At 38.7% G+C, this 20634-nt stretch overlaps 1 long non-coding RNA gene across 1 annotated transcript in view; it reads left to right on the top strand.

Moving 5' to 3' along the window:
- The window catches only part of LOC102159324, a 141691-nt gene extending 121336 nt beyond the window's left edge, over positions 1-20355 (top strand). Inside the window, exon 4 of the long non-coding RNA XR_002343760.1 lies at positions 19281-20355. This is a non-coding gene — a long non-coding RNA (uncharacterized LOC102159324). The remainder of the gene's footprint in view (positions 1-19280) is intronic.

The following is a 20634-nucleotide window of genomic DNA, read 5'->3' as shown; positions in this document are numbered from 1 at the left end:
TGTTTCATCCTTCTCTAAGTGGATCCTGACTTCCCTCCATGCTCTCATGTACTCCCACATAGAGAGAAGTGACTGATCAAGTTAGTGAAATTTGGAGGAGGACCTGGACTTCAAAGCTCAGCCTCTTTCTTGCTTTTTCTCTCTGGCACTTGCCTGTCTGAGAGGGTGCATGCATTAGTCTGCTCCTCCACGTGGTAAGTCTTAAAGAGTGAGCTTCCCCCACGGGAAGGCCTGTAGTCATCCAGTGCTACCTGTGGCTGGGTGAACAAGAGTAACTTTCTCTGGGGTTCGGCATTAAGAAGCCCATTGTTTCTGGTCACCTAAACCACATCTTCTGTCTTAGACTTTGTTAGCACTGAATCAGATATTTTAACCTTCACCTTCCTTAATTTTTTGTTCTCTCATTTTCCAATTTATTTATAAACTCAAGTGAGAAAAACAAGGGTGAAATTTGTGGAGCCTCCACAAATCATGAGACTGCTGTGGCTTAATTTTATAATTTTAAAAGAGAAACCAAAAGATCATATTTTTGGGGGGGGGTATGAAAAACTCCTGATTCTGAAGTGTTGGCAAAGGACTCACATATTTTAAAACTTCTGCGTGCCAAATGAAATAGTTTATCTGTAGGCCAGTTTGCACCCGATGCCACCAGCTTGCAGTTTTACTCTAAACCCTATGGTTTGGGGTCAGTATAAGTATCCATATTTCTGTCCCAGCCCCTCGTGAGAAATCCAGTTGTCATGTAAAGTGTGGATTTATAATATCTGAACTACCCAACCATCCCTCTCTAGCAGCGTCTCCTGGAGGCTAGACCCTATTCTCTTCACCCTCCTTCTCTTCCCAGCTACAGACTCTAGCTCTTTTTCAAGCTAGCTGTAGCACCCACCAGCACCCAGAATTACCACTCCTTGGAGATCTCTGCAGACTTGCCTCATCTACCAGCTCTGATCTCTTGGATAAATGATGATGCACTATGAATCCTTAATCATAAAGACTTATGTAACTGGCCATCACCACTCCTTTTCTGTAGGAGGGAAAAGTCTAAATAACCCATATTCGTCTCCATCTCCAGATTGTTCCTCTCTCCCAGCCTACCTCTTACTGGGGTCCCCAAATGCAAGGTATTAACATGGACCCTGTAAAATTTGGGTAAATTCTATTTCTTTTCTTCTCTCTCTTTCCCACTTGCTATGTGGCCACTGATAGGATTTTTTTCCTCTTTCTTTTATCAAACAGGAATCACTGATATTAATGTGTTGTAGATTCCTTGTTTCCATCTCTTTTGGCCCATAGTTTATTCTTGCTTTCCTTCAAGTCACGTGCTCCACTGACCTTCTCTTTCCCTGGATCTTTATTCAGCCAGTCTGAGAGCAGCCTCCAGGAAGGGCAGTCTTAATTAATTTGGTTTAATTGTGGGTTATTTTCCAAAGCTTAGACAAATCAGTACGACAACATCTCAACCTCCCCTGGGACCACCCATTTAGTCTTTGACCCAGCTTCTTTGACTTTTTTCCAGCCATCTGTTTTCCTTGGGTAAAGAGAGTCAGTTTTAATGTCTACATGTTTTTTCTTTCATCTGCGTTTTTGGCACCTCTAGTTCATTCGCAGTTAACTCCAGAAGGGAAACATTTACCATCCCTCAGCAGCTGTTCAGTCCTGGAGGAGGAAGTGGAGAGTCTTGTTTCTCTTCCACTGGCCTGTTCTCCCTTATCCTGGCTATAGCTATTCCATCATCCTCACACTCCAGCCTGCTTGACACCTGGGTGCATTGATTTGTGCCTTGGAATAAGAACAATAGCTTCGGAGCTCAACTCTTGTTGATTCATCTCATAATGTATAAGGATTCTGAATCCCAGTATATGGTCCAAGACTCAGAGTACAGAGGTTGGAATTCCACCTTTGACTCCACCAGTCATCATATAAACCACCTCATCAAGTTGGACCTCACTTTCTGCATCTGTGAGATGAGAGAACCAATCTGTAACAGAGATCCTGAATTCAAATGTCTTTAGATTTATACAGAAAAAAGGAAAGCAGAAGCTGCTAACCAGAGAAACTCTGCTCTGATGAAGCTGGGCATGACAGGGGCTTAAAACTGGGAAGACATGCCCTACCTAAAGATGTTGCTGGCTCAGCTAAGTCTATCTGCAAGCTCCTTGGCTGAAGATTAACTTCGGCTGACCATTTGTGAGTACAGTACCTTAAGACCTGACATACTGTAAACCCTAAGGCTCCCATGTTACAAGTGCTTTCTTCTGAATTATTTGCCATTAAATAATATTTAAAATAGAATATTAGATGTAATGTGATGAAAGATTTGATATAATTTTAATAATCACACTAGCCAGCTCTTTGCTCATAGTTGGAGATAACACCATAGTATGGAGCTGATTTACTAGTGTGGAGCCATCACTGGAGTGGGAGCAGATATGCATTGCAAAAAGGGTGTAGCACAAATTTTGTGGCCTGAGAAAATATAAACTCTCAAAATACTGTTTGCTTATACAGAGCTGGAATTTGGAGAAGGCTGGATAAAATGTGCAAAGATGACAATGACTTCAAGGAAGATGGATATGAGCATCCCCTATATCTTGATTTTCCCATTATTAGAAATTCCCTGATGGTTTGGAATGGGCTTAGCTGCCTGAATAAGTGCAAAGAAGCATACGGAGTCTTATCTGTACACTTTGTCTCAAACATGGGCCCAAAAGTTCTTGGAAGAGGGCCAGTTATAGCACAATATGCTGAAGTTGTAGCCATATTGACATGGAGGTATGCTTGGAGGCCAGTGGCTAAGGAAGTATATATGAATAAAGATTAATACAAAGCCAAATCTCAAGAATTGTATGGCTAGTATAGGAATCTACACCAGTGATGTTATCACAAATATTTGTAAGGTCATGCTGGACAGACTTCAGTAGAGACATGTAATGGCAGCAGTAACGGTGGTGGACTGCTCTCACTCTCCAGTTCTCTCACTACCTTGCATTTGGAAGGATAGCTCATCAGTCACCATTTAAAATACATAAGTCCAGATGTGCTTGGAAAATTCAGAGTGGAGAATGCCTCCAGAGAGGGGGAAAAAACAGATTTTGTGATAATACGAGAATGTTAGTTCTTAAGCAAAAATTTTAGAAGCAAAATATATTGTATCCATTAGCAATTGCCACAATAATAGTGTATGACAAGTAATCATGGCATTTCAGTAGCATTCAGCAATAAGCATTCTCTTGGATTTATGAGTTCACTAGAGTTTGGCTGATCTAAGCTGAGCATAGCCACCTTGCTTCTCATTGTGAATCTCTGGGTCAGCTGCATCAGCTCTGTTCTACTGTCTCTCATCCTTCTTGGACCATCAGGATAGCTGTGGCATGTTCTTCCAATGGTGTGGTAGAGGTGCCAGAGAGAATATTCAAATGTACAAGTACATTTTAAGCCCTTGCTTGTGTCATGTTTTCTAACATCCCATTAGCCAAAGACGTTACATAGCTAAGCTCAAAGTGAAGGGACAGGAAAGTATATTTCTCCAATAGAGGAACAAAAAGTTATATGGCAGAGGCATGAAGAATCAAGGCCAATAATTGAATCTACAACAGATGTGAACATATTTTGTATCCTGAATGGAGAGGAAAAGGGTTTATCAGATAATTATAGATTTGGATGAGCTTCAAGGATTTATAAGTTGCTTGTAAAATAAAACACATTGCATTTTGCTATAGTGATATGAGGTTGACAAATATATAAAACCTCCTATGTGTGATGTGTATTTATGTGCATATACACACATGCTCCTATCAATTCTAAGTTGAATTCTGTGGTAGACACTCTAACGGATCATCAAAGATTCATGCTTTCCCTTTAATATTTAGGATTTTGCTAAAAAGTGGCTGCACACCCAGGAACTAGATTTTTTCCTAGTCTCCCTTACTTCTAGATGGTGCCGAGTGACATTCTTGCCTATGAAAGGGAAAAGAAGAGGGTTAATCAAAAGCACAGGTACATTTGCTCAGGCCAGGTTAATTAAGACGTGGATATCCCTTCTCCACCTGCTTGTCCCCACCTTCCCAGTGGATGCAGAAGATTCTGAACCCCTATCTAACAACTTAGTCTCCAGTTGAAACAACTGTAGGTCTCTGAATCTTGTGGAAGACCATGTGCTCACCAGGAATGCTTACACACTGTTACCATCATGAAAAAATGAACCTCCATTGGGCTTGTGTTATCCACTAAATTGGGGTAAACATTTCTTACACAAACTAAAAAAGTCATATAGAGAAGTTGTGGAAGACCCTCTTCTCACTTGAAAGAATTTATAGAGAAGAATAAAATAACTGAAGAACACATTTATTGCACATCTACCATGTACATGACTCACAGCCTATACATTAAACAGTTAAATGTTTCAGATCTGTGATATGGTCCAATGAGTTATAAGACTGGAGTAGAAGGAGAAGCGGATTCTTCTATCATCTGCTACACTGAGCTGTGCAAATGGTAGATGAAGAAAATACCAAAAATCTTCTATTTTGACAAGGTGAGACATACATGAAAACTACAGAGCCTTGTTATACAGGTCAGAGACAGAACAAATCTAGGACCCTTTACAACAGACTAGAATACAATAGAATAGAATATGTGAATGAATTTAAACAAAGGAAGTGCCCAGTTATCTCAGGGGCAGTTCAGATGCAAACATATATTATAAAAATTAAGTAAGAGGAGTGAGCAACCAGACCCCTGAGACACTGCCTTAGGGAACCCACTCTTATTTGAGACACCTCAACCCTAGACAACAGATAGGGATGACTGTAGTATAGAGGGAAAATTGTGGGTTATTGGGCTGCTGAGGAAGGTGTTAGGAGGGAGGCAGATATTTGCAAAAGAGGAGTGATGGTGTAAAAATTTGGTATAAGCAGTGGTGTTGATAGCCACATATGCTGGGAAGGAACTGGGCTAAAACTACATCTATAGCAAGATAAGATCTTAAAATATTCTTTTTGTGTCTTTCTTTTCTTCCCCACACTTCCTGACTTGTCCAAAAAGTACACTTCAAGGGGAATTAGCATTTTTATAGGAGGAATGCAAAAAGAAAATAAGTTATCCTTTCTTGTTTTTCTTAGCCAAAATAGATGAAGTCAAAAGGCAGGGACTAAGTGGGTGGACCCTACAAATAAATGAAAGACGTGTGTTTATGTGTAAAGGGCGTACACGGGCAGGTTCAGGAAAGGTCTGTCTCAGGCTGAGAGTTTGGACTCAAATAGGAGAAGACTCGGTGTGTTACTTCATATAAATATTTTTCCAAGAACACAATGGAAGAAGTATCTCTGTTTATTCTTTTGGTAGCAACTTCAAGCTGAGACTGCCAGAGGGAGAGCTGGGGATTATCTTCTGTTTTCAACCAAATAAACAGCTATCTCAGGCATTCTGATGTTAACCATTGCTTTTATGCTTTCCCTCCAGAAGAAAACCAGTTTGTAAATTAATGAAATGTTTCTCCACTGAAGCTGACTCAGAGGGTTGCTTGTCTTGAGTTCCCAGGATTCAGATGGTTTTATCATTTTGCTTGATGGATAAGAAATCAGCCAACTTCGTAAAAAGGGATGATGTCATTCCAGAAACAGTTTAGTAGAGCCAGTCTCATTTCTCCCTGGTCATGCCTTTGGCTTGGAAACTGTTTTGGAGCCTTCAACATAGTGAGGCTGACTGTCAGGAGTGGTCCTCTTCTCTAGTAGCAGTTTAAATTTTAAAGCAAATAGTCCAACCCATTTTGCAAGAATTGGGAGATACAGTAGGTTCACCAAATGCTAAAACGCTGTATGTGATATCCCTTGCTAGGAGAATTTTCCTTCATACATAATTGTCATAGGCCATTTGGTTTCCTTAACACATATGCAAATTAGATAGAATAGAGAGTAGCCGTAACCAACTCCATATTTCTCTTCATTCCTTGTATTAGTTTCCTATGGTCATTATAGCTTATTGACACTAGCTTAGTGCCTTAAAACACATAAATTTATTATTTTACATTCTGAAGGTCAGAAGTCCTAAATAGGTCTCATTCATATTTATAAAAATAGGAGGCAGGCTGGATTTGCCCTGTGAGCCATAGTTTGCTAATTGGATAAGCTGATAAATTAGTGACCATGTCATAGTTATTGTGTTACTTGAGCAAAAAATAACGTGCACAGATTGAGGACTTAATAAATGTTATTTTGTTTAAATGATCTAAGATGTCTCCTCTAGAATATACCTGGAGTTTGGTACAACCTCTCTGGAGGGCAGTTTGGCAATTGCTCTTAAAATTGGAACAAGCAATTGACTTCTAGGAATTTATGGTCCAGCTGTATTCTGTTGGGTCTTGGAAGAAATGCAAAGGTTTTAATTGCACCATTGTAATAGCACACAGTTGGGGATCACCTTTGTTTCTTTCAATAAGAAATTGCTTAAGTCTTTTCTTATGGCTTTAATGTGAAGACTGTATATATCATATCTTTTGGGGAGGGGTTGAAAGGATATTGTGTGTATATTTCCATGAACATTAAATTTCCTGTGAAGCTGTTCAGTACATGGTTAGGACTTAACATCTTTGGGTTATGACTAGTAATTGGGAGTGAGGAATACTTTTACTTTTCATTTTATTTTTTTTTTTTGTACTTTCCTCTCATGTCCATGTATCATTTATAATGAAAAAAAAAGAAAAAGCTAAATTTCCCTGTGGCAGAATTCCATACCACATACTTATCTGGTATGGAATACTGGTTCATATGACCTTAAAATATTCATACCCTCAGTTTCAATAATTCTACAGATAAGACTTTACTTTTAACTATTAAAGACAATATGAAAATACATACCAGTATATTTGTTACAAATTAATGATAATTGATGAAAACTTTAATTTCTAGAAAAAGAAAAATGGTAAGTAAACAACTGTATACCCACCTAAGAACATTACAATATTTTAAATTATATAGTGAAAAGCTTATAATATGTGAAATACTTGTTAGTGGGGAAAAGTATACAAAATTATATATATAGTATGTATCATCACAGATATATTAAAGAAAAATATACCCAGAAAAAAAGACTACAGAAATATGTAACAGTATATTTAATGTAATATTTTTGAGGCATAAAAGCAGGGATTCCTTTATTCAGAGATGTATAATTGTGTGATATGTTTCTTCATACTCCTTTCACTTTGCTTATCCTTTCTCTAATGAATAGTCTCTCTAGTATGAGTTACATAAATTGTCAGGTGCAGATCAATGGCTATTTTTATGATAAATGAGAGAGTGAACACTTACTGCATTTTATCTTGTTAATCCATGGTCATAATGAAACAGGGCAGTGGGGAGGGGGCAGGGGGAAGGAATGGGATGGATTGGGAATCTGGGGTTAATAGATGCAAACTATTGCATTTGGAATGGATAAGCAATGAGATCCCGCTGTATAGCGCTGGGAACTATATCTAGTCACTTATGATGGAGCATCGTGGAGGATAATGTGAGAGAAAGAATGTATGTGTGACTGGATCTCTTTGCTGTACTGTAGAAAATTGACAGAACACTGTAAACAAGCTCTAATGGAAAAAATAAAAATCATTAAAAAAAAGAAAGAAACAGCATTTTAGGTTGAAAGAAATGAGTGCCATTGTGTAATCATACTAATGAATAGCTTGTTTAAGAAAAGAAGGAAATCTAACAGTCATTTCCTACATACCCCCTCTTACAAGGCCTTTGTAAAATTGGACACGTTTCATTCTCTTTCTTCAAGATGCACTTAAGACTTCCCAACTGCAAGGACAGTAGTAACTTGTTTTCAAGTATAAGATCCAAGAGATAGATATTCTAGACCAAGTGTAGCCCACACCTGGCTCACTGCTTGTTTTTGTAAATAAGGTTTTATTGGGTCAGTGTCTACCCATCTATTTACATATTTTCCATGGCTTATTTTGTGCCACACTGGCAGAGATGAGTAGCTCTAAGATAGATTGCATGGACAACAAAAACCTAAAATATTTCCTACTTGCCCTTGATAGAAAAGGTTTTTCCAACCCTGGTTCTAGAAATTTGGTGGGGATGTGGTTGAGGGTGGGGGTGGTGGGGATGGTAAATCGATTTATAGCAAATTGAATTCAATAATATATTGAAACAGAGTGACCCCGAACTCTTCTTTGCTACATATACTTCCCCTTTTGTCTTGTTACATTTTATCCAGATATTATAAAATCTGTGGAGTTCCAATCAAAGTCAATCTTACATAGTTCAAATTGAAGTCAATCTTATATAGTAGTAATGAGAGATGCAAATCGACACCCACTGTTAAAGGCTATTTTTTTAATGGTAAAATAATGAACTCATATAAAAAAAGATGAGTCACAGATTTTAATTAACTCATTAATTAACAGGACCCCAGTTCAAAGATGACTCCAAAGAATAGATATAGATCAAGAATACTGAAAAAATTTTAAATAGATACAAAACTGGCAAAATTACTTACTACCCATGGGGCAGTGATCAATTGCATTCTGCTGGACATAATTTCTATTCGACTTATTATCAGTTCTCTAAAATTTAGAAGATTATAAAAAAAGCTTGAAGACAATGAATGATTGAGGTAATTTGAAAGCTGAGTCAGACAGTATACTTAGTAATCTTTTTGATTGTTTTCAAAGTTTTTCACAATTTTTCCTTTATAACATAAAACTGAATATAAAGAAGTTCCCTAGTGGCTCAGTAGGTTAAGGATTGGCTGTTGTCACTAGTATGGCGTGAGTTCAGTGCGTGGCCTGGGAATTTCTGTGTGCTGCAGGTGCAGCCAAAAAAACCTGACTGAATATAAAATGCAACACTCAGCCTGACTATATAAATGTGATGTCTTTCTTCAGGTTTATGTGTTACAGGTGGATAAAGCTTCTGACTGTCACACATTTGAATAGTGGGGGTTTAGCTTGAGACCACCTTGTGGTCCCTGCTAAAGATTAGAAGTGAATAGGCAGGACGCAGTGTTATGAAAAATCTTCTATTTGTGAACAAGTGAGGGCTTTCTTGGGAATGAACTAATCCTAAAAAAGGACTAAGCTACACATGTCTTTGTAATAGAGAGGTTGGCATTGAAGAGAAAAAGTGATTCTGATTATGTTTCTCTAATTTATCTCCAGGATTTCCCCAAAATTATATTCACATATGTCTGTAATGCTAGTGTTGTAAGTAAATTAAAATACAGAAATCATTATAGAACTCTGTAATATTGGACCTGAGATATTGATGTTGAACCAAGTTTAACACAAAAAGGAAAGAGATACTCTCTTTACTTCAATTTTTCACATCAGGGGTCCAGTAAATTTGTAGCTGGGGAGGTAAAAAATGAAGGGAAGAAAATATCATTATATATAGAATAATAGGTTGAATAAGCTTTCAGATGTTAATATCCATAATCAGAGAATCCACTAATTTGTCTAATATTCCATGAGAGGGGAAATTTTATATTGAAAATGTGTAAGAATGTGGAATTTGATAGTACACAAAATCAGGCAACCAAAATTGTAAAACACATGCTCTGGTTTAGATTGGTCTATGCTAATACAAAAATTGCAAATTTAAATAGTTCTCAAAATTACTTACTTCTGTACATTTTCATGTAATTATCCTAGACCCAACCACTTTCTTTTCCCCTTGGGACTCTAAAGAAAGTCTCCTCAGAGTAAGAGGAACAAATCATAAACTAAAAACTGTTTAAAACCTTTAGTGGCTCTCCTTGGACTTTATATATATATAATTATATCCACTCTTCTTCAGATTCTTTTCCAGTATAGGCCATCACAGAGTATTGAGTAGATTTCCCTGTGCTATACAGTAGGTCATTGTTACTTTCTGATTTTGTTTAAAATAGTGTGTATATGACAATCCCAACCTCCCAGGTTATCTCTCCTCCCCCACAACGTTTCCCCTTTGGTAACCATAAGTTTATTATTATTATTAAAGTATAGTTAATTTACAATGTTTCATCAAGTTCTTTTGTACAGCAAAGTGTCCCAATCACACACATTTCCCTGTGCTGTACAGTAGCGTCCCATTGCCCATCCATTCCAAATATATTTGCCCTAGAAGACTACGTGCTATCTTGTCCACACTCACCTCTGTTCTTAGTTTATGCACGTTCTCTCTTCCTTAGTCCACTGTCTGTCTCTCTATTCCTCAGTAACTGGACCTGCCTTCCTTTCTCCACTCTCTGGACAGCTGGTTTCTCTGTTTAGTAATAGGTAGGAGATAGCCAACAAAAAGAAGGGGAAAGAATGTTCTAAAGTAAATCCCGGAGTTCCCGTCGTGGCGCAGTGGTTAACGAATCCAACTAGGAACCATGAGGTTGCGGGTTCGGTCCCTGCCCTTGCTCAGTGGGTTAACGATCCGGCGTTGCCGTGAGCTGTGGTGCAGGTTGCAGACGCGGCTCGGATCCCGCGTTGCTGTGGCTCTGGCGTAGGCCAGTGGCTACAGCTCCGATTCAACCCCTAGCCTGGGAACCTCCATGTGCCGTGGGAGCGGCCCAAGAAATAGCAACAACAACAACAACAAAAGACAAAAAGACAAAAAAGACAAAAAAAATAAATAAATAAATAAAGTAAATCCCTACACCCAAACCAGGTGACATGGTCTCGTGAAACTATGCCTTTCCCCTGAGGTTAGGTATTCTATTACTTAAATATTTTTTAATAATTCATTTTGCAATGTCTCTCTCTAGACTTTAAGTGTGTAAAGGCAGACATTAAGTGTGTAAGTGTTATGGCATTTAATAGGAAGGAATCAAGTGAAATATACATTGATTTAAGTCAAAAGAAGAATTTGAGCACTATCTTTTGGAGGGATCGTCCACTCTCAAATGTCTCATTATACTCATACCCACTCATTCTCTTCGTGACAATGTTCTGCTTGCTCTTACTTATCTTAGACATGGTTTCCCTGCATTAGGTTGTGTGAGGGATTCCTGAATCGCAAGGAGAGGTGGATACTCTATAGTGATAATTCTCTTTCTTCATTTTTTCAATACTGGTACACAAAAAGTTTAGATTTTCTGGGATCTGAGTGCTGCTGAGTCTCTTCTAGGTTCTTGAACTTTGCCTGTAAAAGCAAATGTAGCCTCCAGAACTAAAGCCTTCAATGGTTGTATGTGGGTATAGAGTCTGAGACTTGGAGAGAAGACTCACTGGCCAGCTCAGAGGTCCTTCTGTAAATTCTAGGCAGTGCTGCTGCCCTCTGTAGAGCTGTGAATGCCATGAGACAGCCTAGAGATTCCTCTGGACTTGGAGGTAGGCAGTTTTGCTTCAGAAGAGCTTTTGACTAAAGAGTAAGTGACCTTTTGATAGCTCCAGTTCTGGGACCAACGATTCACAGGCACAGTTTCTACCAGCAGCAGGAAATCTCTTGGGACACTCTTGGGACAGCTATGCCATACACTCACCATTTTTTTTTTTTAATTAAAAGAAGCATTATAAGTCATCCAGTCCTAAGATTGCAAACTGGTAGCATGCAGGCAAGAATTGGGCTTCCAGATGTGTTTTGTTCATCTTATGCAGTATTTTAAGAATTGTTCAGTCTCCTATAAGAATACAGATAGCCACTCTTCCTTAAAAAATTAGATCAGGCCACACTGTCACAGGCAGCAGTGGGACAATGGTAGAGAGTAGCTGCTTTCCTCATACAGGGACCTCACTCTCCCTCTTGGAAAACTTAGAACCAACGCAGTTCTTTTATAGGTAATTATTTTGTGACCCTTTTCTAATCCAGTCGTCTCACTTCACAATAAAGAAATCCTCTCTTTCTGGAGACAGTTTTGGGGAAGGAGATGTGGATTGAGAGGACTTGGCCACAGTAACACAGTGTAGATTTGGGGCTGGAGTCCCAGCCTGTCGCTCTCTCTACCATAGCATATGGTGGGTATCTCTGTTAGGGCTCTGATGTTTTAGAGGGCAAAATAGTGGCATGCTCCTGCTCAAAGTTATCTCACCAGAGAGGTTAATTAAATACCTTTCCCAGAGTTCACACTGCTTATAAATGGATGAGAGTGACTGGTCTTGCAGTTATTCCTATATCCTGCATAGTACCTAACAGTACAAATGCGTAGCACCTGGGGATTGAATTGAATTAGATTGGAGAATGTACAAATGGCTACTTAGGAATTGAATTGGGTTAGGTTGAATACCTTTTGTGACGTTTGTCTTATCACTAAATTTTCTTCCTACTCCTCCTTTTCATTTGGTTACATTGAACCCAGCCAAGCACATTGACCAAATGAGCAGGGTTACACATTGTTTTCACAGGAAATCCTTCCTTCCTCTTTCAGTTTACCTAAAAGGATGGGAAGTGGGGAGGGGGTTTGCCAGTGTATACAGACACATGCCGATGTATATATTTATACACCACACATATCCACACACACACATGTCTGTAAAACAATATGTGCTCACTGCAGCATCTGGCTTTCTGTGAAGTCGTGACCTCTGCTCCCTCACAGCTGTGTTGGCTCAGAGTTTAGAGCAAGGCTTACAAGACACCCTGAAGAACATATGTTTCTAAGCAATCCCCTAGTTCTCTATCTTTTTTTTTTTTTTTTTTTTTTTTTTTTTTTTTTTTTTTTGCAGAGGGAATCATAAAAGGTTACCACCTAGGACCTTGTACTGGTAGCCCTACTTCCCCGGAAGAATTTCTCATGATTGAAAAAAATCATCCCCAAAAGTCTGAGTTGGTGTGAAAAAGCAGGCTCTGTATTCCCCCACCTCCCCTGCCCTCCCCAGCCTGCCCACAAAAGAGTTAGCAAGGCTTTACTTTCTAATTGCTTATGCTCTTCTGATTGACTGCTTTGTCAGGAAAAAGGGCTTGGTAACTTTTGTCAAAAGTGAATTTCTTAGCCTCAATGTTTCAAAGCAGTAGATAAAAGACTTGATCTGTCTTAACACCTTGGCTCTCACTTCCACAAGTGCTGTCTTTATAGAACTGTGTCTGGCTTGGTGGGTTTTGAGAGATCTACTTTTATTTAAAATGACCTTCCAGTGTTACTTGACACAACACCTGCACTGGTGGGAATCAAATACAATTAAAAAACAGATGCTTCGACTCCTGCTGTGCTTTTGTTTAGGAGAAGCATCATGTATTTGATGTTATAAATATACATGAGAATATAATTTTAACAAATTAAGAATATATTTAAGATACTGTGTTTAGGAAGGCACTGCTGGGCCTCCCAGGATTTATAAATTAAGTGATATCTTAACATTACCTGAGACCTTCAGATTCTACTAGCTGAGAGCCACGGAATGACTGCTGGGGAAGGGAAGGAAATTTGATAGTTCTCTCTTCACAGCTTGCTAGATTTCACATATTTAATCCACCTTTCTTCTCCACTCTCAACATCTTCTCTGGTCTTTCCTAGTCATTAAAATACTTGGCGTGTTCCTTAATTTCTCATTCTCTTAGAAGCCACATAGATTCACTTTTAGCCCTGGGAACTATATCTAGTCACTTGTGATGGAGCATGAGGAGGATAATGTGAGAAAAAGAAAGCATATATGTATGTGTAACTGGGTCACTTTGCTGTACAGTAGAAAATTGACAGAACACTGTAAAGCAACTATAGTGGAAAAAACAAAAATCGTTTAAAAAATCTAGTTGGCTTTATCTGCAAAATATAAACAGATTCTAGCAACTTCTTATTAATGCTTCCATTTCCACCTTCTTTTTACCATAGCTCTGGAGGAAGTGAAAAATAAGAGAGCAATCACATTTAGTATGGACTTTGTGCAGTCCCACCCTAACTGATCTTGCTTCCAAGTTACCATCTTAAAACCTATTCTTCAAAGAGTAGATAGAGGAATCCTTTTAAAATTTAGGGAAGGAGTTCCAGTTGTGGCTCAGTGGGTTAAGAACCTGACATAGTCTTCATAAGGATGCGAGTTTGATCCCTGGCCTTGCTCAGCAGGTTAAGGATCTGGTGTTGCTGTGAGCTGTGGTATAGGTCACAGATGTGGCTTGGATCTGGTGTTGCCAAAGCAGTGCTGTAGGCCTCAGCTGCAGCTCCAGTTGGACCTTTAGCCCTGGAACTTCCATATGCCACAATTGTGGTCGTTAAATAAATAAATAAATAAATAAATAAGGCAGCTCATACTCTTCTCTAGTAGGAATTATACTGTGATTTTTTTTTTTAATGTCATTCATTGCAAAAGCCCAAGTCCAAGTTATGGTTTATAAGATTGCAGGTGTCTGACCCCCATTTCTTCTTTCATTTCAGCCTCCCAGGTGTCAGAGTGACTTCCTTCCTTTTGTATTTAAGTTACTATTAAAATATCACCATGTTGGAGAGACCTTCCTTGACACACTGATATGTACCCTGTCGCAGCTCTCCATTCCCCCAGCCTGCCTTTTTTTCCCTATAGCATTAAAAACCATCCAACAGATTGTATATTCACTTGCCTACTTGTTGATCTTTTTTCTCCTCTCATCAGAAAGCATATTTTATGAGAAGAGGGTCTTTGTTTCTTTTGCTGCTTTCCACTTGGTTTCTCATACACTGACAGGTTCACAGTAAATGGTGAGTTAATATGTATGGGATGGATGAGTGAGGTGGATGGGCTGGTTCAGGGAAGGCAGACTTGACAGAGCTGCCAGGAGAATATACAGGTTGCTCCTTAGCCCAGGTATGGAGAATAAGGAAGGTGGCTAAATGGCTGGAACTGAGACCTGAAGGAGTCAAAGCTGGTATTGTAGGACCAAATTAAGTTGCCAGTCTAAGGGTGCAAAGATAGCCGGAAAGAATATAGAGTAAAATCTACATGATCCTGAGCTGACTTTCATTGAACACTTGCTCTAAACTTGTGTTGGTGTCCTAGGGCTGCTGTAGCAAATTACCGCAAACTTGGTGGCTTAGAACAACACAAAGTATACTCTCTCATAGTTCTGGAGGCTAGAAGTCTAAAATCAAAGTGTTGATAGGGCCGTGGTCCCTGTGAAGACTCCAGGGAAGAATCCTTTGCCTTGTCTAGCTTCTGGCCCCAGGTGTGGCTTCACCTGTGTCAGCAGAATCCCAATTTCCACCTCTGTCTTCCCTGGGTCTCTACATTTCTTCTTCTCTTATAAGGATACCAGTCATTGGATTTAGGGGCCACTCTAATCTAGCATAACGTCATTTTAACTTAATGATATCTGCAAAGACCCTGTTTCCAAATAATAGCACCTTCTGAGGTCATGGATGGACATGAATTTTGGAAGGACATTGTTCAAGTCACTGTAATGCTCAAACCCTGTATATGGTTTATATCCTCAAATCAACCCTTTGTTGATAAAGTAAAATTCATATTTTAAGGTAAGGCAAGAAAGACTTATTTATTTATTTATTTATTATTTTTTTTATTTTTTTTTGACATGGTAAGTAGCATTTTAAATTATATCTCATAATCACAAAATACAATTTAAAACTACATTGGGCCCAAGAAAGTTTCTACCTCTGATTATATACTTTGGGTTTAATGTTTACAAAATAATTTATGGCCTAATAATGAAGTCTATATATGAAACCTCTTCATTTTTCTTTTTTAAGTTTTTTTTTGTTTGTTTGTTTTTTGTTTTTTTGTTTGTTTGTTTGTTTGTTTTCCCACTGTACAGCAAGGGGGTCAGGTTATCCTTACATGTATACATTACATTTTTCCCCCAGCCAAGAAAGATTTAAATATAAAATTTTTCTCTGCCCACCCTCCCCTCTAGAGTGCATTGTGTATCTGCATTATGCATTAACCAGGGCTGCCTAATGGCAGAAATACTTGCTCAACCATAAAGATCCATTCTTCTTCTTTTGACACCAACCATGTAACTTTCTCAATCCCATAAGGGCTCACAGTGACCCATCACTGACCTTGTGTATACAGACATCTTTGGTGAAATTTATGTACAGTGCAATATATCATTTCCCTTAAGGATAGTGATTGGTGTAGGACTGACTGGTCAGGTGACCTAGAGAGATGCTGGCTGTGCCTGATGAAAATTCTTAGCCTAAATACCCACTTATGAACTGATTAATATTACTAGCTATATTACTTGTATTCTGCCTGTTTTACAAGATTATTGTTTCTTACATTCCCAAGTGTGCGATTGAACCTCTGATAGAAATAATGATAACCAGATGGCTTGAAATGATTGACCAAATATATAGTTCTGTAATATCAATGATTGTAATAGCGTAACTCCAGATATGGGAAGAATCAACAAGAGGGCACCATGTCCTAGGCCATAACAGACTAGGAAGACAGGTGGTCCAGAGGCTTGTGGCTGCTATTAACAGAGCATAGTCCAGTAACAGCACGTCAGGTGGCCCTACCAACAAAATCCTCGTGCCACCTAGGGAATGAGCATTCCTAGCTCAGACAAACTGGTCGTGAAATGCCTCCCAAAACCTGGTCAAAATTAAGACCAAAGGGAAAGGAATCACAAAATGTTGATTATTGCCCATCATCCAGTTCTACAAGTGTGAAGTCATTAACCACTGCAGTCTCTGACCCGCAACATACCCTAAAAGAGATTCAGGGTGAAGATCAGCTTGAGGCACTTTGTGCTCTAGGAAAACAGACTGAACTGGCTCTTAGATAGTTACATATTTTTAGGGGAAAATTTGATGAATCCAATTTTTTTGCATCTTCTTAACTTAGAAAAGCAGTACAGTTATTACCAAAGATATCTGTTCTTCTTGAATAGCAGTTACCCTCTACCAAGATATGCGCTTGATTATACATACCCCTTCTCTAAAGTTCTATATATATATATATATATATATATACACTTGTCTCCCCCCCTTACCTGTATAGCTTTCTGAAAGACTGTCTCTTAGGTTGTAATCTTCAGGTTGGCTCAAATAAAATTTTCCATTTCTTTCTTAGATTGACTGTTGATTAATTTTTTGTCAACCTTGCTATAGATACTGTTATGGACAACATTTTACAGACACAGAAACTAGGACCCAGAGAACTCCAGTAAATTGCCTAAGGCCATATAGCTAGAAAGGGGATTCAAATCTAAATATATCTGACTCCACAACCCGTCTAGTTTGATCCTTTAACTATACCACATTGACTCCAATCCTTACCACAATAATATGTTCAAAATATATTTGATGGTTAGGAAAGTACTTATTTTAATAACCCTATATTTAAAACCGTGGAGCTCTGCCACTTTGCAAATGGAACCAACACTTGTAACTGCTCATAGTACTTTTACAAGTCACTGAACAGAAGTCCAAATGTCACAACAGTGGGAGAGACCCAAGCTGAGGATTCTCTAGCCTAAGATCACTGTCCAGGGAAGCTCTCACTAGGGGTCTGGGAAAGAGGAGGAACATTAAAGTAGTTCTCCACAGGGGCACTGAGGAACCAGTGCAAGGACAACCTTATGAAACCAAAGGCAATTGTCAAGTGAGCTAGGATCACTTCGGGATCTGTTTTAGGCTACAGTGCCCTCAAAGGGAAACACAAATCATCATAGCACAGCAGTTGCCTCGTATCTACTCAGAGTGACGTATTCTCTGTGCATGGGTTTATTTGTAGTAAGACGACAAAAAAAAATTATACCTTATCATGTTTTTTTTTTTCTCCTGACCTTTATAAATAATGTGCTCCGCAACCACAAGCAAAATTTTTCATGATTTCCCTTGTGAAATACTCCGCAACTGTTCAGCCTGGGAATATATTTACTTCTGTGATCTAAATTCTCTCCCTGGTTTGTATTAGCTTTTACCAAACCTCTGGCCTAGAATTTATCATTGGTTGAAAGCCAGCTGGTTAACAAGAGCGTTTAAGCGTTTGTCTTTGTTTCATTTCCCCTTTCTAGGAATTTAAGCACAAAATGAGACAGTTCAGTATTCTGGGATGGCATCTGTTTCTCTCTTTCCGCAGCTTCTCTGTCTTCCACTCCTTTTATCTCTTGTTCCCCGACCCTCCTCTCCTTTGCTCTCTCTCTCTCTTTCCTCATCTCTTTTCCTCTCTCCTGCCTTTCCCACTCATCCTTGCCCCAACTACCTCTCTTTATCTCTCCTCTCTCTCCAGACTTTCTTAATCATTTTGATATTTGTCAGATCCTTGTGGCCTTATTAAGCCAGGCAGTTAGTTTTTTTTGGTCTAATGTCTTAAAAAATAATTTCCTCCAACTCCCCAGCTTCCAGTGGGTGCTGGTGCCAAGAACGTCCAGAATGTTTACTCTGCTGAGAAAATTAATTGTGTCCTTCAGGCACAAACCCTTTCAACTTGCCTCCCAACTCCTCTAGGCTTTTGGATGGTCCACATCCATCCTTTCTTTCCTCGCCGCTATTTCAGAGATGTTTGTCTCTTTCTCGCTTCCTCAGTCACCTCCTCCATAAGGGTTTCTTTTCCTTCTCTGCCCCAGAACATTAGTATCTCTTACATTAAAAGTCTCTCCCTTCCCTTCCTGTTCTTCCTTCCCTTCACCACCATAATTCTCAAAATAGTAGACTTGACTCTTCTCTTTCTCATTTCTCTTTTACTGCTTTATATGCGAAGTACTAATTTCTGCCACCCCCATCCCAACTCACCATTCTTCAGAAATTGCCTTTGCAGGACTAATCAAGTATCTGCTGTCCATAAATCTGATAGTCTTTTTTTCTTCTGAAAGTAATACCACTTGAATTTGGGGCAATTTAATGCTTTTATTGACTAATCATTCCAGCTCTTTTAAAGCTACTTCATCCTTAGCTTATATAACAAACTTTCTCCTAATTCTTTGAAATCTGCATCCTTTATAATTCCTCGTCAGGTTCTTATAGTGCTTCATTTAATTTCTTCCATTCCTTAAGCTTTATTTGTGATGATGCCATCCTTGATTGCTTTCCTCTCCCTTCCCACTGTTTTATCTCAAGTGCTTCCAGATCTTCAGTTATCATCTGAACCCATGTTCCCTAAAAACAAATCTGCACCAAAGGCACCTAGAGGGTTTACAAGTCTGGTGACTTTGGGAAACAGAATTTTCATAGACGTAATCTGCCACAGTGGCAATAGATATGGGTTGAGGTGGGAGAGTGGCAAAACAGAGGAAGGTATATACATTTCAGATGCACATGTGAATTTCTAGACATAACCAATGAGAGGTGGGCAGGGAGAGTAGGCAATTTGCAGGTGGCTGTATGTGTTGCAGAATGGGGTGAGAAATTTAGGATTTTTTTTACAGCATGATTTCATATGGACCTACAATTTGGTAAAGCTTAGGTAGAATCATGTCACATTGCTATTTTAACAGATCTATAAATCAAGTGCTCTTGGAAGACTCCAGTGTCAGGGTGGCTCAAAAGTGTCCTGGCTGCAAGCATAGTGGACAGCTCATGAACTCTTATGAAGAGGGCTGCTGATTTTCCAGCTGAAACTGCTCCTTCTAGGAAGGTTTGTGATAATCTCACATCTTGGATTGTAGGGTGGTATTTTTCAAGACTGGTGGGGGGTTGTCTACTGCTGCCAAGAAGAGAATGACAAAACTTCCAAAACTTCATAGGAAGACCGTTGGAAATGAGTCTATGCCCAGGTGAATTTATCTGTGATGGTCCTGGACAGATCTTTGATGTTTGATCTTGTTTTCTTGTCAGTTATTTGTTTTTGTTAAGATAGTGATTGTTCCTTTGGTTCCTAGTTTTTGTTTTATTCTAATTAGAGTTTGCTCACTGACAATGTGCTTCTACCATTAACCCCATTCAGACTTGGCATCGTCTATAGTTTTCTAAGTACCTGCATTTTATTTTGCTTGTGCCTCAATGACTGGAGATATTCTGCTGAAAAATGTTATTTGAACACAAGAATCAGGATTTTTCAATGGTCCTTGTTAACATCTAGGATATATAATGCTCCTTATGATCTTATAACTATATCTGAAAGTTCTCTAGTTTGTGTGGGTTTCAAACACTAGGGTACATCACAATGTGTTTGGAAAAACATGTTCTTGCGTTCTACCCCTGGAGTTTCCTACTGTATGGTTTGTGTACAGAGGAACCTGTGTCCATTCACTCTTGGCCTTTGGACCCATGAACAGAAGAACTCAGATAAATGATGGATCCAACTGAAACTTTTGAGGTTTTAGATCCCAAACAACTAGTCTGATTTTCAAAGTCAGAGTTACCGCATAGTGTTTAGAAGGATTTTTGCTATCGAGAGCAAATTTTCTCTGAGCTTTTGAAACAACTTAATTCAAGGCTAGGAATCTGAACATGCTAAAATTTAAAACAAGATCCTCCAAGTTAAAAGACAGTGTCAATGAAGCATTTCTTAAAATGTTACTCTCTGGCTTCTGTATGTTCAGTACAGTAAAGTCTTGATTAAACATATGAAACCAACCAAACTGAGCCATTAATTGCCTGGATTTTTTTTTTCATAGCATCTGAAGAAAGTCCACTTGAGCAAAATAAGCTAATTGTAGAGATTTATTTTAAAAAAATCATAAGATGGACCATGAGGACTGTTCGTTCACACTAAGAGCTCAAGCTCATATCTTCATATATAATTTTAGGCAACAGGATTCAGAGTTACTAATAATCAGAAACACCAAACTAAAGCTTCAAGCTTTAAAGAAAAATATTAACTGGAATTGACTGCTTATGGCAGAAAGG

Source organism: Sus scrofa, chromosome 4 (assembly GCF_000003025.6).
Source record: "Sus scrofa isolate TJ Tabasco breed Duroc chromosome 4, Sscrofa11.1, whole genome shotgun sequence".
Classification (NCBI taxonomy): domain Eukaryota; kingdom Metazoa; phylum Chordata; class Mammalia; order Artiodactyla; family Suidae; genus Sus; species Sus scrofa.
This window is presented reverse-complemented; position numbering and strand designations above follow the sequence as displayed.